This window comes from Muscardinus avellanarius, assembly GCF_963383645.1.
Source record: "Muscardinus avellanarius genome assembly, chromosome: 14".
In the NCBI taxonomy this organism is placed as follows: domain Eukaryota; kingdom Metazoa; phylum Chordata; class Mammalia; order Rodentia; family Gliridae; genus Muscardinus; species Muscardinus avellanarius.
This window is the reverse complement of record NC_137800.1, coordinates 38,854,400-38,868,410: the sequence shown is the minus strand read 5'-3', so window position 1 is coordinate 38,868,410 and position 14,011 is coordinate 38,854,400. Positions and strand designations below refer to the sequence as shown.

The 14,011-nt window shown below is 38.9% G+C and overlaps 1 pseudogene across 1 annotated transcript in view; it reads right to left on the bottom strand.

Annotated features, from left to right (window-relative positions):
- Positions 1–4,286, bottom strand: part of LOC308273136 (tubulin alpha-1A chain-like) — a 50,482-nt pseudogene extending 46,196 nt beyond the window's left edge. Inside the window, exon 1 of the transcript in view lies at positions 4,130–4,286. The product of the transcript in view is annotated as a tubulin alpha-1A chain-like (transcript). The remainder of the gene's footprint in view (positions 1–4,129) is intronic.
- Between the last annotated feature and the right edge of the window lie 9,725 nt (positions 4,287–14,011).

Below are 14,011 nucleotides of genomic sequence, written 5' to 3'. Positions count from 1 at the left end.
ACAGGCAACAGAAGAGTATACAAACTCCCTAAAATATAAAAAAATATTGTATATCTAAAGACAATGTAAACAGAGTTAAAAGTTACTAATAGAATTGGATAAAATATTTCCAAATGCTATATCTGAAGGTATATTAATATTCCAACTAGAAATCCTAAAAATTAACAACAATAAAAGCAAACAATACAATTTAGAGATAGGTAAAAGACTAACATAAATAATGAATCTCCACAGATAACCAGTCTTAGTTGTCTGATGGATGGAAAATCTTATTTCTCTGGTTCTGGTGTGTGTTACCTATTTCTTCTTTGGAGTTAATCTCTTTGAGTATTTTCTCTAGCGCTGGTTTTGAAGACATAAATTCCTTCAGTTTCTGTTTGTCATGGAAGCTTCTTATTTCCCCATCTAGTTTGATAGAAAGTTTTGCTGAGTAGGAAATTTTTGGCTGGAAGTTGTTTTCTTTCAGAGTTTGGAATATGTTACTCCAAGCCCTTCTGGCTCTCATGACTTGGTTTGGGAAGTCTGGAGTGATTCTAATTGGTTTGCCTCTGAATGTCACTTAGCCCTTTGTTTTTGTTGCCTTTAAGATTCTCTGCTTGGCTTCCACATTGGTCTTTTTGACAATTATGTGGCATGGGGATCCTCTTCTCCGATCCTGTCTAAAGGGAGTTCTATAAGTTTCCTGGACCTGTGTATCGACCTCTTGCTCTATGTTTGGAAAATTTCCTGCTATTACTTCCTTGAAGAGATTGTTGATCCCTTTGGTTTCACCTTCTTTTCCCTCCTCTATTCCAATTATTCTTAGGTTAGCTCTCTTAAAATGGGCCCATATTTCTTCAATGTCAGATTCCTGCTGCCGATTTTTTTTTTCTAAATTAGAAACTATGCGTTCATTTTTTGAATGATCATCTTCTAGGAGCGAGATTCTATTCTGCATGTGGTACTAATCGGTTGTTTGTACTTTGAATTGAGGCCTTTACTTCATTAATTGCATCCTTTATCTCTCTTTGGCTCTCTCTGAATTCTTTTCGAAAAACCTCTATTATTTCTACAGTTATTTTCCTGATTTGATCTTCTAGAAATCTCTGAATTTCTGTTTTATCTGGTTCTGATGTTGTGGGGTTGTGGGCATTCATTGCTCCAGTGTTATTCCTCTTTCCCATGATTTCGGAAGTTTGTGCCTTCTCTGGGTTCTTCCCTAGGTCACTACGACTTCACTTAAGGTGCTGTGGATCTCGAGTCTGTGGTATTTCAGTCCCCACTACTCCTTTACTGGGTTGTATTGCAGAGTCTCAGACCCAGGGAGTCAATCGAGGCTGCTTTAGACCATGGGGGGTGCCAGGTGGGCGTTCTCCTATGGTGTGATATCTCTGCCACCACCACTCCCCCACTGGGTCAAGTCCCTGGGAGTACAGTACTGGGATTTCTCCTCTTGGGGCCGCAATTTGACTCACTGTTGAGTGCACATATGGAGCTGTCGTGGACTCGGTGAATTCGCGTCTGCTGCCGCCAGTAGCAATATGGCACTGCTGTCACGCCCTCGGCCGTGAGGCTGGCGTATTTCTTTTCTGTTTTTGAACTCCACTCTGAGTCCCTTCAGGGTGCGCTGAGCCCAGCCCCTGGGAGCTTTAGCTGCTCCCTGCGCCGATAAATCTGCCGAATCCCGCCCGGCTGTTCCACAGCGGCTCACCTCGGCTCGCTGTCCGCCGCTCCTCTCTGGAGCTTGGTGAGCTGTTGAGTGCGTTGGTCTGGTGCCGTCCGGTGAACTCGCTGCTGCCGCCAGCAGTAAGGCGCTGCTGCTGCATTCTCGGGCGTGAGGCCAGCGTATCTCCTCTCTGGTTTCTGAGCTCCGTTATGAGTTCCCTTCCTCTCTGGAGCCTGGTGCTGCAAGGCAAAATGGCGCCTGCCGCTTCACGCTGCGGCTCCGGCTGCAGTACTGTGGTCTGGTTTCTGGTGTCTCGTTTTTCCAGCCCTCTTTTTCTCTATCCCTTAAAATTACATTTTTTGTTTCTCTGCTGATGGTGTTTTCTGGCTATGAAAGGCGCTGATTTTGTGGTAATAGAGATTGGTTGTTAGCGGGGCTCATAAGCCCTGTTTTGCTCCGTCGCCATCTTCCCAGATGTCCCGCTTCTTTCTTTTTTTAATATCAACTTTTTATTTTGAAAACTTTCAGCCGGGTGTGGTGGCACACACTTGTAATTCCAGTACTTGGGAGGCTGAGATAGGAGGATCTGGGTTCATGGTCAGCCTCAGCTAATTAGTGAGGCCCTCTGCAACTTAGTGAAACCCTGTTTGAAATTAAAGAATAAAAAAATATGACTGGGAGTATAGCTCAGAGGTAGAATGACCCTGGGTTCAATCCCCAGTACCTTTCAAACCTCAAAGAAGAAAAAATTTCATGTACATATACATATCTTCCTGTTTTGCTACATTTGGTTTATTACTTTCTAGACTCAGACACACATGTGTGCAGCCACACACACACACACACACACACACACACACACACGCACTCAGGTTCTGGGTTTGATTTGACAAAATCAAATAACCCCATATTGCCCTTGGGGAGCTGCATCCACAGTATTCTTAGAAGGCAACATCCACTAGTTGGTATTCATTCTGTCCTACTGGAATGAGCTGAGACAGAATTGAATGGTTCCAGTAAAACAGGGAAGAGACTTGGAGTTGAGTCACCAAAGTGCCGTGAAGTTGGACCCTGGTCTTCTTCAGTGACCTGAAATGGCAACTGGATACCTTCCCTACAACAAGGAAAGAATATAGCATCTTCTTTCAAATATTGCCAGGATAATGCTTTATGATAGCTTATAAAAAAAAAACTAAAGGCTTCAGTTATTAAATATCCATGAGCTGTCATTATGAAAATAGAGAAAGAAAAAACTGATTTTTACCCCCCCCCGAGTTCCATCTCACACAAATAGAACTATAATTAATTGGATATAGAGTATTTCTTGAAATTTTCTTGCCTCTGTTAAGGTTTTAATTTGTGTAACTGTAGTTGTCCTAAGCATAATTATGAAATGCACTTGATTTGCTTGGATCACTAAATTGCAGGACTTTGTAGAAACTTGTTTTTAAATTTCTCATGTGAATGGTCACGCTTCTCTACGTCTGCTCCTTCATCCAATCAGATATCCCGCTCCAGAGTCTGAAAATAAAAACATTAACATATTTCTTTCCAATTAATTTCCAGTTATGGTACTGCACACCTGTAATCCCAATAGTTGGGAGGCTGAGCCAAGGAGGATCCGAGGTTCAAGACCAGTCTCAGCAACTTATTGAGACACTCATCAACCTTGCAAGATCCTGTTTCGAAACAAAAAGTAAAAAGAACTGGGAAGTGTAGCTCAGAGGTAAAAATTCTCTGGGTTTAATTCTCACTATCCTTCTTCCCAAAATAGACAGTTACAACATACTTTTCATATATTTTTCCCAAATTAATTTGTCATGGAATCCTTTTGATCTATTTACCTATTTTTGTTACAGCTCTATGGATATTTAAATGTATTCTGGTGAAGCAGACATGATGGTGCATGCCTGTAATCCCAGTACTTGGGAGGCTGACACGGGAGAATCACAGGTTCAAGGACAGCCTCAGCAACCTAGAGACACCTTGTTTCAATTAAAAATAAAATATAGAGTATCACTCAGAGGTAGAATATCTCTGGGGTTCAGTCCTGGTAACACACACACACACACACACACACACACACACACACACACACTCTAACACACACTCTAATAATAAAATAAAATAAAAGTAAGTAAAAAGGGCTGGGGGGTTAGCTCTAAGGTAAAGCACTCCTGGGTTCAATTCCCAGCACCAGCAAAGCTGTTCTTCATGAAAAGTTGCATTTTTATATCTTCTCTGCTGAAACTTGCTTTTCCTTTGTTTCTCATTTTCTCTGGGAAAAGATTTTCTTCCCCTGTTCTCTGGGGAATAGTTAGCTTTCACTATCTTGCTGTGTTCTCTCATGAAGATGCTTACTTTATACTAATAATTAACTGCAGGTTAACTATTCCTAGAAAAAGGAACTAAAGTACATGAGCAATAAGTTTTTCTAATCAGTAGCTTTTCTTTCAATTGACAGAATGCAGAGCATCCTGTTACCTGCAGATAACACAGGCCCTGTGTCTGAAAAGCAGATCATCCGAAGCATGACCACCTCGTGCCCGCTCCTCTGTTGTAGCTCCCTGAAAATCTCTACAAAAGCCTTACATCTGCACCTCCTAACGAAGACATCTTTTTCTAGGACAAGAGGCCCCATCTTCTAGCTTGCTGGTTTTATTCCACCTCCAGCCTGTCAGGCCATTGTTTGGCTTCATCTGGTGACAGTGGAACATGCCCTGTCTCTTTACAACATCTTGGAAACTTTCTGTGGGCTTCTGCCTGGTTGTTCCTCTGTTTCCAAAACTAACCACTATTTTCACTGGGCATGACAATGAACAGCTGTAATCACAGTACTTGGGAGGCTGAGTGAGACAGGAGGATGGAAAGTTCAAGAAATTTAGCAACTAAGTGAGACTTTGTTTCAAAATAAAAAGTAAAAAGGACTGGGGACATAGCTCAGAGGTAGAATGCCTCTGGACTTAAATCCCTGTACTCAAATAACAATAATAATAATAACCATAACTTTCAATTCTATATTTAAATCTTATTCATATTCTTGATTTATAGAAGTTATAGGTTGAGAGAGTTCTGTTTCTGATACTTGCTACAGGTTTTTTCTCAATTGTTGCTTGCCTTGATATTGCTTCTTATAGTTTTTGCCAGGTATTTAAATCTTCTCTAGTTTCTATGTTTTGTGTGATGTTTGGAAAAAATCTTCCCCACTTTGAGATCTTTAAGATCTCTTTTTTGTAAATAGTTTTCTTTTTCTTTTTTCAATTAGTATCTTGGCGTAGACCCTCTTGTGAACTTTGGAATTGGTGGTCAGTCTTTAGAATAGCCCTCCCCAGGAAGAAGTTTGCTTGACAGAGTTGAAGACTGAATGTAGAGACATTTTTCCTTTTCCAGAATCTCTATCAGCAGAAGCCCATTGTTAAATAATTAAAACCCTAACCTTAAGACTCCTGCTTCGACTAATGTTGTAGCTATGGATTTGACAGAAAACAGTTATTAATGCAGAATTTAAAGAACATCTGCTTTATAAGTACACTGCAGGATTTGAATGTGCTGTTTTTATTTTTTTTAAGTGTGAGTAAACCGGGCGTGGTGGCGCACGCTTGTAATCTCAGTCTTCGGGAGGCTGAGACCTGAGGATCGCAGTTCGCGGACAGCCTCAGCAACTTCGGGAGGCCCTTTGCAACTCAGTGAGACCTGGTTTCAAAATAAAGAATAAAAAACAGAAATAATATATTTTCTTTCCATTTACTACTGTATAAATGTAGACATATTTTATATTTAATAAGTAGCTGAAGCTGGCCGCAAACCATGATCCTCCTGTCTCAGACTCCCAAATGCTGGGATTACAAGCGTGCACCACCACGCCTGGCTTTAAGTAAGTTAGGTTGAGATACTTAGTATTTGTCATGCTGCTGATTTTATATTGTATTTTTATATAAACATCTTTCTGTGTTAATACAAATCTAAATCACTCTAGTAGCTATATGGCTTGTGTGACTATATCCAATTAGTTTACCATAGTGAGTTACTCAAGCTTTGATTGGATCCAGTTATATGGTTTATAAATTTTGCTTATTTGTACATATGATAGACATTATAGCCTGGTTTTAGTCATAAAAAGTTTACTATGTAGGAATAGAGACTCTTGCAAAGTGCATTTGAAATAGAGATAATAAGTAAGTAGAGGCTGAAACCTTTTGTTGTACCTGAAGATAGAAAAACCTTTTGATTGTACCTATGCAATTACTTAAAAATCTGCACTTGGGAGGCAGAGACAGGAGGAACGTGCAGGTTCGAAGCCAGCAGTGCTGGCGTTGGAGACCTTGTTTCCAAATTTTAAAAATATATAAAAAGATAGGTCTGGGAGTGTAGCCTGGAGGTAGAAGGGCTTCCAGAAACCCCAGTATCACAAAAAAAAAAAAAAAAAAAAAAAAAAAATCCAGAACCAGGTGTGATGGTGCAGGCTTGTAATCCCAGTACTTGGGAGGCTAAAACAGGAGACTCAGGCCAGCCTCAGCAACTTGAGTTCCTCCCTCTGTAATTTAGTGTAACCCTGTTCAAAATAAAATAGGACAGCCGGGCGGGGTGGCGCACGCTTGCAATCCCCGCGCTTGGGAGGCTGAGACAGGAGGATTGCACAGGTTCAAAGCCAGCCTCAGCTACTTAGTGAGGCTCTCGGCAACTTAGACTCTGTTTCCAAATAAAATATAAAACAGGTCTGGGAGTATAACCCGGAGGTAAAAAGCCCATGGGTTCCACCTCCAGTACCACCAAAAATTTAAAAAAAAATTTTTTAATTAAATAAAATAAAATAGGACTGGGGGTGTAACTCAGAGGAAGAATGCCTTTGGGTTCAATCTCCAATACCACAAAAGACAGAAAGAAAAAGAAAAGAAAGAAAGAAAGAAAGAAAGAAAGAAAGAAAAGGAAAGAATCATATACTTGAGTAGTATTTAAAGAACAAATTCAGCTTGAAGATTTCACAATGCAAAATGAAATTTTTGTGGTAGAGGGAATTACTCAGGTCTAAAGTCATGGCATAAGTAAAGTTCAATTCTACCTGGAGAAAGAAACAGCTCAGACATCAATTACTTCCAGAACTATATTGGCCAAACACACTAATCACGAGCCACGTGTATCTATTTAAATCAATTAATTGAGAGTGGTGGTACATATCTGTAATCCCAGTACACCTGTAATAATTCCTGTACTTGATGGGATGAGACAGGAGGAATGCACATTCAAAGGCACCCTCAGCAATTTAATGAGGCTCTCAATAACTTAGACCCTATTTCAAAAAATTATATATATACATACATATATATATATATATATTATATTATATTATATATAGAGAGATACACAAATTATATATATATAATATATGTATAGGGGTAGATAGTTCAAAGGTAGAATGCCCCCGGGTTCAATACTCAGTACCAATAAATAGGTAAATGTAAATGAGTTAAAAAGAAACAAAAAGTTCAGTTCTTCACCCAGACTGTCTACATTTTAAGCACTCAATCTCAATAGCAGCTGTGCCTAGTGCTACCGCGTTGGACAGTACGGCTCTAGAACATTTCCATCATTGCAAAAATCATTTTTTTAGAAAATAAAACTGACAGCATTTTGCAAAGTACATAAGAGCCACAGATTGGGTGGGGAGGATCCTATTAGAAGGCTATTTTTGTAGTCCACTTAAAAATGGTGTTAGTAAAAATGGAAAAGAGATTGATATCAGATGATGTTCAATTATTATAGGTATAAAATGTAATGCTGTAACTTTCAGCCTGGAAGCCTGGAAGATGGAAATGTCACAAAGAGAAATATTGGACACATAAGAAACAACAAGTGTGGGAGTTAAGAGCCTGTGGGGATGTGCCAAGTTGAATATCGAGGGCCGTCCAGATAGAGCAGGTCAATGTGTCAGTGCTTAGCATGGAGCTTATAATACTGAGTGAGCTTTTGTGACAAGTCAGACAGCTACTTTCTTTTTTAGTTTCTATTTTGGTTTTGTTTTCACTTCACTTTTATTTGGTCACCAGATATGCACAAACCTATTAGGAAGCTTACTTTTTGAAACTTAGGTAGCCAAGCATGGCGGCATACGCTAGTAATTCCAGTATTTGAGAGGCAGAGACGGGAGGATCACAGGTTCCTGACCAGCTTCAGCAATTTAATGAGGCCCTCCACAATTCAGTGAGACCCTGTTACAACATAAAGAATAAAAAATAGGGCTGGGTTTGTAGCTCAGAGGTAGAATTCCCCTGGGTTTCATTCCCAGTTCTGAAAAAAAAAAAAAAAAAAAAAACCTTAGGTAAATTTGTGTTAAATAAAGTAGGTAAGTATTTAGTACATACAGCTCAAATTAGCTTTTGCATATTTATATGACAGTAATACTATCACCAAGAATAAGATTCAAGAGATGTCCCAGGTACTCTAATGCCTTTCTAAATAACACCCCACCTCCCAAAATAAGACCGGTATTTTGACTTTTATTACAAGATTAGTTTCACCTGTTTTCAAACTTCAAACAAATGATAGTTTTTCCATTCTTTCTTTCTTTCTTTCTTTCTTTCTTTCTTTCTTTCTTTCTTTCTTTCTTTCTTTCCTTTTTCTTCTTTCTTTTTTTTTTTTTTTTGTTGAACCCAGGGGAATTCTACCTCTGAGCCACACTCCCAGTCCTATTTATTTATTTATTTTTATTTAGAAATAGGGTCTTGATAAATTGATGAGTCTCACTGCCTTCTGAAGCTGTCCTTGAACCTAAGATCCTGCTGTCTCAGTCTCTCAAGTACTGGGATTACAGGCATATGCCACCACAATGGGCTACTTTTTATTTTTGAAACAGGATCTCATTAAATTGCAAAGGGCCTCACTAAGTTGCTGTGGCTGGCCGAGAACAAACAATCATCTGTCTCAGCCTCCCAGGTACTAAGCTTACAGGTCCCCACCATGTCCAGCTGAGCATGTGGTTTTTTTATTTATTTATTTATTTATTTATTTATTTATTTATTTATTTATTTATTTTGGTGGTACTGGGGTTCCTGGAAGCCCTTCTACCTCCGGGCTACACTCCCAGACCTATTTTATATTTTTGAAACAGGGTCTCTTACGCCAGCGCGGCTGGCTTCGAACCTGCGCGATCCTCCTGTCTCCGCCTCCCAAGCGCGGGGATTACAAGCGTGCACCACCACGCCCGGCCAGCATGTGGTTTTTTTATGTGAAACTTTTGCTCAACAGTGCTCCTGAGAATTTTCTATATTGTTTCTTACATTAATGGGACTTTTTTATTTTTATTATTTTTGTACTAGGTACTGAATCCAGGGGTATTCTACTTCTGAACTATATGCCCAGCCAAATCTCATTTTTCATTTTGAAACAGGATCTCACTAAATTGCTCAGGATCTCCCTAAGTTGCTGAGGCTGGTCTTGAACCTACGGTTCTCCTGTCTCAGCTCCCCAAGTACTAGAATTATAGGCATTTGCCACCATGCCTGACTTAATAAAACTTTTATTATTCTTTTTTCTTTTTCTTTTTCTTATTTGTTATTTGGTGTGTGTGTGTGTGTGTGTGTGTGTGTGTGTGTTACTAGGGATTAAACCCAGGGGTTTTCTATCTCCGATACCTCTGACCGATCCCCTCAGATATTTTTTGTTTTTTGTTTTGAAACAGTCTCATTAGGTTGTGAGAATTTTGGTATGTTACTACTGAGATTTCCCTAACACCTGTGATCCTTCTGTCTCAGCTGCTCAAAGGCTAGGATTACAGGTGTGTGCCACCATACCCTTTTTTATTTTTAAACAGGGTCTTGCTAACCTTTAACCTACAATTCATCAATCATCCTGTCTTGGCCTATCAAGTACTGAGATGACCACACCCAGCTTTTTTATTATTGTTGCTGCTGTAAGCATAGTACCACATCGAGGGTCACAGAACCCTATGGAGGGTCAAGCTGACCTCTAACCTGCAATTCATCCATCATCCTGTCTCAGCCTATCAAGTAGGGAGACGACCACACCCGGCTCTTTTATTATTCTTGCTGCTGTTCAGATATACCCCATTGTACAGAGCTACAATTTGTTTATCTATTCTGTTGATAGTAGACATTTTGGCTATTTCCAGTTTTTTATTAATGATACTGCCATAAATAGTCCCATACATGTTTTTGGTACACACATGCATTGCTTTCTCTTGAGTATATGTCTAGAAGCACATGTGCAAATATAATAATATATATTCAAAAGTTTACTAATATTTTATACTTGGCATGTTATTATTTGTTACGTGACTTATGAATATGTATATGTGTATTTCTGTTTGCAAAGATTCACAATGTTTTCTACAGGCTACTTTATCAGTAACTAAATTTAAAACATGGAGTGGCAAAAATTCAGTGAAATTTTTTAAAACTCAAAAATTTTTAAAACCCTATGAATTAAGAAGAAATAACAATGAATTAACAAAACTATTTTAAATAATTTTGGAAACATTAATAGTAAAATTTACTTGAAAGACATCAGAAGTTTAAAAAGCTGGGGCATGGTGGCACACGCTTGTAATCCCAGCATTTAGGAGGCTGAGACTGGAGGATCGCAGTTGGCAGACAGCCTCAGCAACTTAGTGAGGCCCCTTGCAACTCAGTGAGACCCTGTTTCAAAAAAATAAAAAGACTAAAAATTGCCAGGCATGGTGGCGCATGCATGTAATCCCCACGCTTGGGAGGCGGAGACAGGAGGATTGCGCAGGTTCGAAGCCAGCCTTGCTGGTTTAAGAGACCCTGTTTCCCAATAAAATATAAAAATAGGTCTGGGAGTGTAGCCCGGAGTAGAAGGGTTCCATCTCCAGTACCACCAAAAAAAAAAAAAGAGAGAGAGACTAAAAATAGGATTGGGGTGTAGCTTGGGATGCAATGCCCCTGGGTTCCATCCCCGGTACCGCAAAAAAAAAAAAAAAAAAAAAAAAAATTGAAAACATACTATGTTCCCACTTTGAACATTTGGTATGGACAAATGCCAGTTCTCGCCTAATTTCTTTATTTTATTTTATTTTTTATTGTTCTGATTATTTTTATACATTTTTATTGAAAATAAATGGTATACATTTAAACTGTACTTGGTGCCCTCTCTCCCCCACCCCTGTTTTCCCTTCCCTCCTACCAATGATTGTCCAGGGTAACCATGCTATAGTCATACTTTTACACATATTCGGATGTAGACCCTCATTAATCAAGTTCTGCCTTCTTCCTCTACTATCTTTCCATTCAAACTTTGCTGAGATTTCCCTTCCATTATCTGGAGTCCCTCTGGTATCCCCAGTGCTCCCTAGTTTGGGCATATTAGAGAAAATATATGTCCCTTCTCTTTCTGTGCTTGGCTGATCTCACAACATAATGCTCTCCAGGACTTTCTATATTCTTGCAAATGACATGATTTTGTTCTTCTTTATAGCTGAATAGAATTCCATTGTGTGCATTTCCCATAATTTTGCAATCCATTCTTCTATTGAAGGAGACCTAGGTTGGTTTCATATTTTGGCTATTACGAATTATGCTGCTATGAACATAGGTATGCATATGTTGCTATAGTTCTCTGATTTTAATCCCTCTGGAAAAATACCCAGGAGTGGTAGAGCTGGATCATATGGCAGATTTATTCCCAGTTTTCTAAGGAATCTCCACACAGATCTCCAGAGTTCGCCTAATTTCTAAAGTGATATTTTCTTGGAATACAACAGTGTTTCTAACATTTAAATTGAATAATAAATGTATGAAAAGAGCCGATAAAATGTATACCAAAGGAGTATAAAGTACCCTTTTAATCTCAGTACTTGGGAGCCTGAGACAAGAGGATCACAGGTTTGAGGCCAATCTCAGCAATTTAGGAAGACCCTGCTTCAAATTAAAATATAAAATAGGACTGGGGTTTAGCTCAGAGGTAGAATGCCCCTGGGTTCAATCCCCAATAACAAAAGGAAGAGGAGGAAGAAAAGTAATATACCAGCTCCATGTGGGCTGAATCAGGAGTATTGCCAGTTTAAGGACAGCCTGGGCAGCTGGGTGAAACCTCGTCTCAAAAATAAAATTAAAAAGGGCTGGAAGAGTCAAGTGTGATGGCTCGTTCCTATAATCCTAATACTTGGAAAGCTGAGAGAGAAGGATCACAAGCTCGGGGCTGGCTTCAGCAATTTAGTAAGACACTCAGCAACTTAATAAACACTGTTCCAAATTGGGCGTGATGGTGTATGCTTGTAATCCCAGTACTTGGGAGGCTGAGACAGAAGGATCATAGGTTCGCGGACAGCCCCAGCTACTTAGTGAGGTCCTCTGCAATTTAGTGAGACCTTGTTTCAAAATAAAGAATTAAAAATAAGCCGGGCATGGTGGCACACACTTGTAATCTCAGCATTCGAGAGACTAAGACAGTATCATGGTTTGCGGACAGCCTCAGCTACTTAGTGAGGCCCTCTGCAACTCAGTGAGACCCTGTTTCAAAATAAAGAATAAAAAATTGGGCAGGGGTTGTAGCTCAGAGGTAAAATGCCTCTGGGTTCCATCCCCAGACCTGCAAAAAAAAAAAAAAAAAAAAAAAAAAAAAGAATTAAAAATAGAGCTGGGGATGTAGCTCAGAGGTAGAATGCCCCTGGGATCAATCTCTAGTACCACAAAAAAAGTAAAAATAAAAATAAGACATTGTTTCAAATTAAAGTATAAAATATGGCTTGGCGTGGCAGCACATATCTGTAAATACCAGTATTTGGGAGGCTGAAACAATATTTTAAGTTCAAGCCCAGCCCTAGCAATTTAAAAAGGCCCTCAGTAACTTAGTGGGACCCTGTTTCAAAATAGAAAATAAAAACATGGCTGGAGATGTAACTCAGAGGTGGAATTCTTTCTACCAAACACACCCAAAATATATATAAATAAATATAAATATGGTGGGAGTGTAGCTCAAAGGTAAAATTTTCCTGGGTTCTATCTCTAGTACCCTGTCCCCAAAACATAAAATAAATTAAATTAAATTGGTTATAGATGTAACTCAATGGCAAAGCAATCCTGAGTTCAATCTCCAATACTCTCCAAGAAAAAGAAAGAGGGAAAGAAATATAATAAGGAACTCCTCACTAGATCTAGGTAATAAACTATCCGATAAACAGGCTGGAATGGTCTGTTATGCATTTAGGGATTAAATATACATCCTCACTTTAAAATAAACTCCAGATGGATTAAAGATAGAAATAACAAACAAATTAATTCAACAGTGTGAAAGAGACTACAGGGGAAAAAAAGCCTTTTGATTTAGGAACAGAAAATACTTTTTAAAGTATGCCATAAATTCTAGATAATATAAAATAAAAGTTGAAATATTTAAAACTGTGTAAAATGAAAGAAAGATGCAACTACAAAAATCTTTTGCAACATATATAACAAAAAATTAATAGTCTTAATATAAAGGACTCTAACAAATCAATAGCAAAAACACAGAGTCCAACAGAAAATTTAAAAACATGGAAAGGTATTTTGCCATGACAGAGATAAAAACAGACAATAAACATGGAATAATAAACATGGAATGCAAGTTAAACATGGAGAAGAGAATGAAGTGTGTGTGTGTGTGTGTGTGTGTGTGTGTGTGTGTGTGTGTACTGGGGATGGAACACCCAGGGACACTCTACTTCCCAGCTACACCCCAAGGGCATTCGACCTCCGAGCTATACCTCCTGCCCTATTTTGTATTCTTTATTTTGAAACTGGGTCTCACTGAATTGCAGAGGGCCTCACTAAGTAGCAGAGGCTGTCCGCGAACCATGATCCTCGGGTCTCAGCCTCCTGAATGCTGGGATTACAAGTGTGCACCACCATGCCCGGCTTCCCTGACCATTTTTATTTTTTGTTTTGAAACAGGGTCTCAGTAAGTTGCTGAGAGTCTCATTGCTTGCTGAAGCTGTCCTCAAACCTGTGATTCTCCTGTCTCAGCCTCCCAAGCACTGAGATTACAGGTGTACACCACCATGCCCAGCTTACTATATTTTGAGTGATAAAATCAATTTTCAGGGGAAAAAAAACTTTTAGGTTTATAGGTACTGAGTATTGTGGGCTCAATAATTTACACATCTCACTTAATCTTCACAACACCGATTTTCTAATATATCAAGACATTTATTACAAATCTTTTCTCGATAAAAATATGCCTTAAACGCATAATAAAGTAACAGCTAAGGTTGTTGTGGAATAATTTCCTGACTTCTAAGCTTCAGTTATTTCTCACTCTTTAATGAATTTATAGTCTTTATCACTTTTTTTTACTTTTATAGATTTTTCAAACATATCAAAAGTAGAAACTAATCATCATATGCCAGCATCCCAG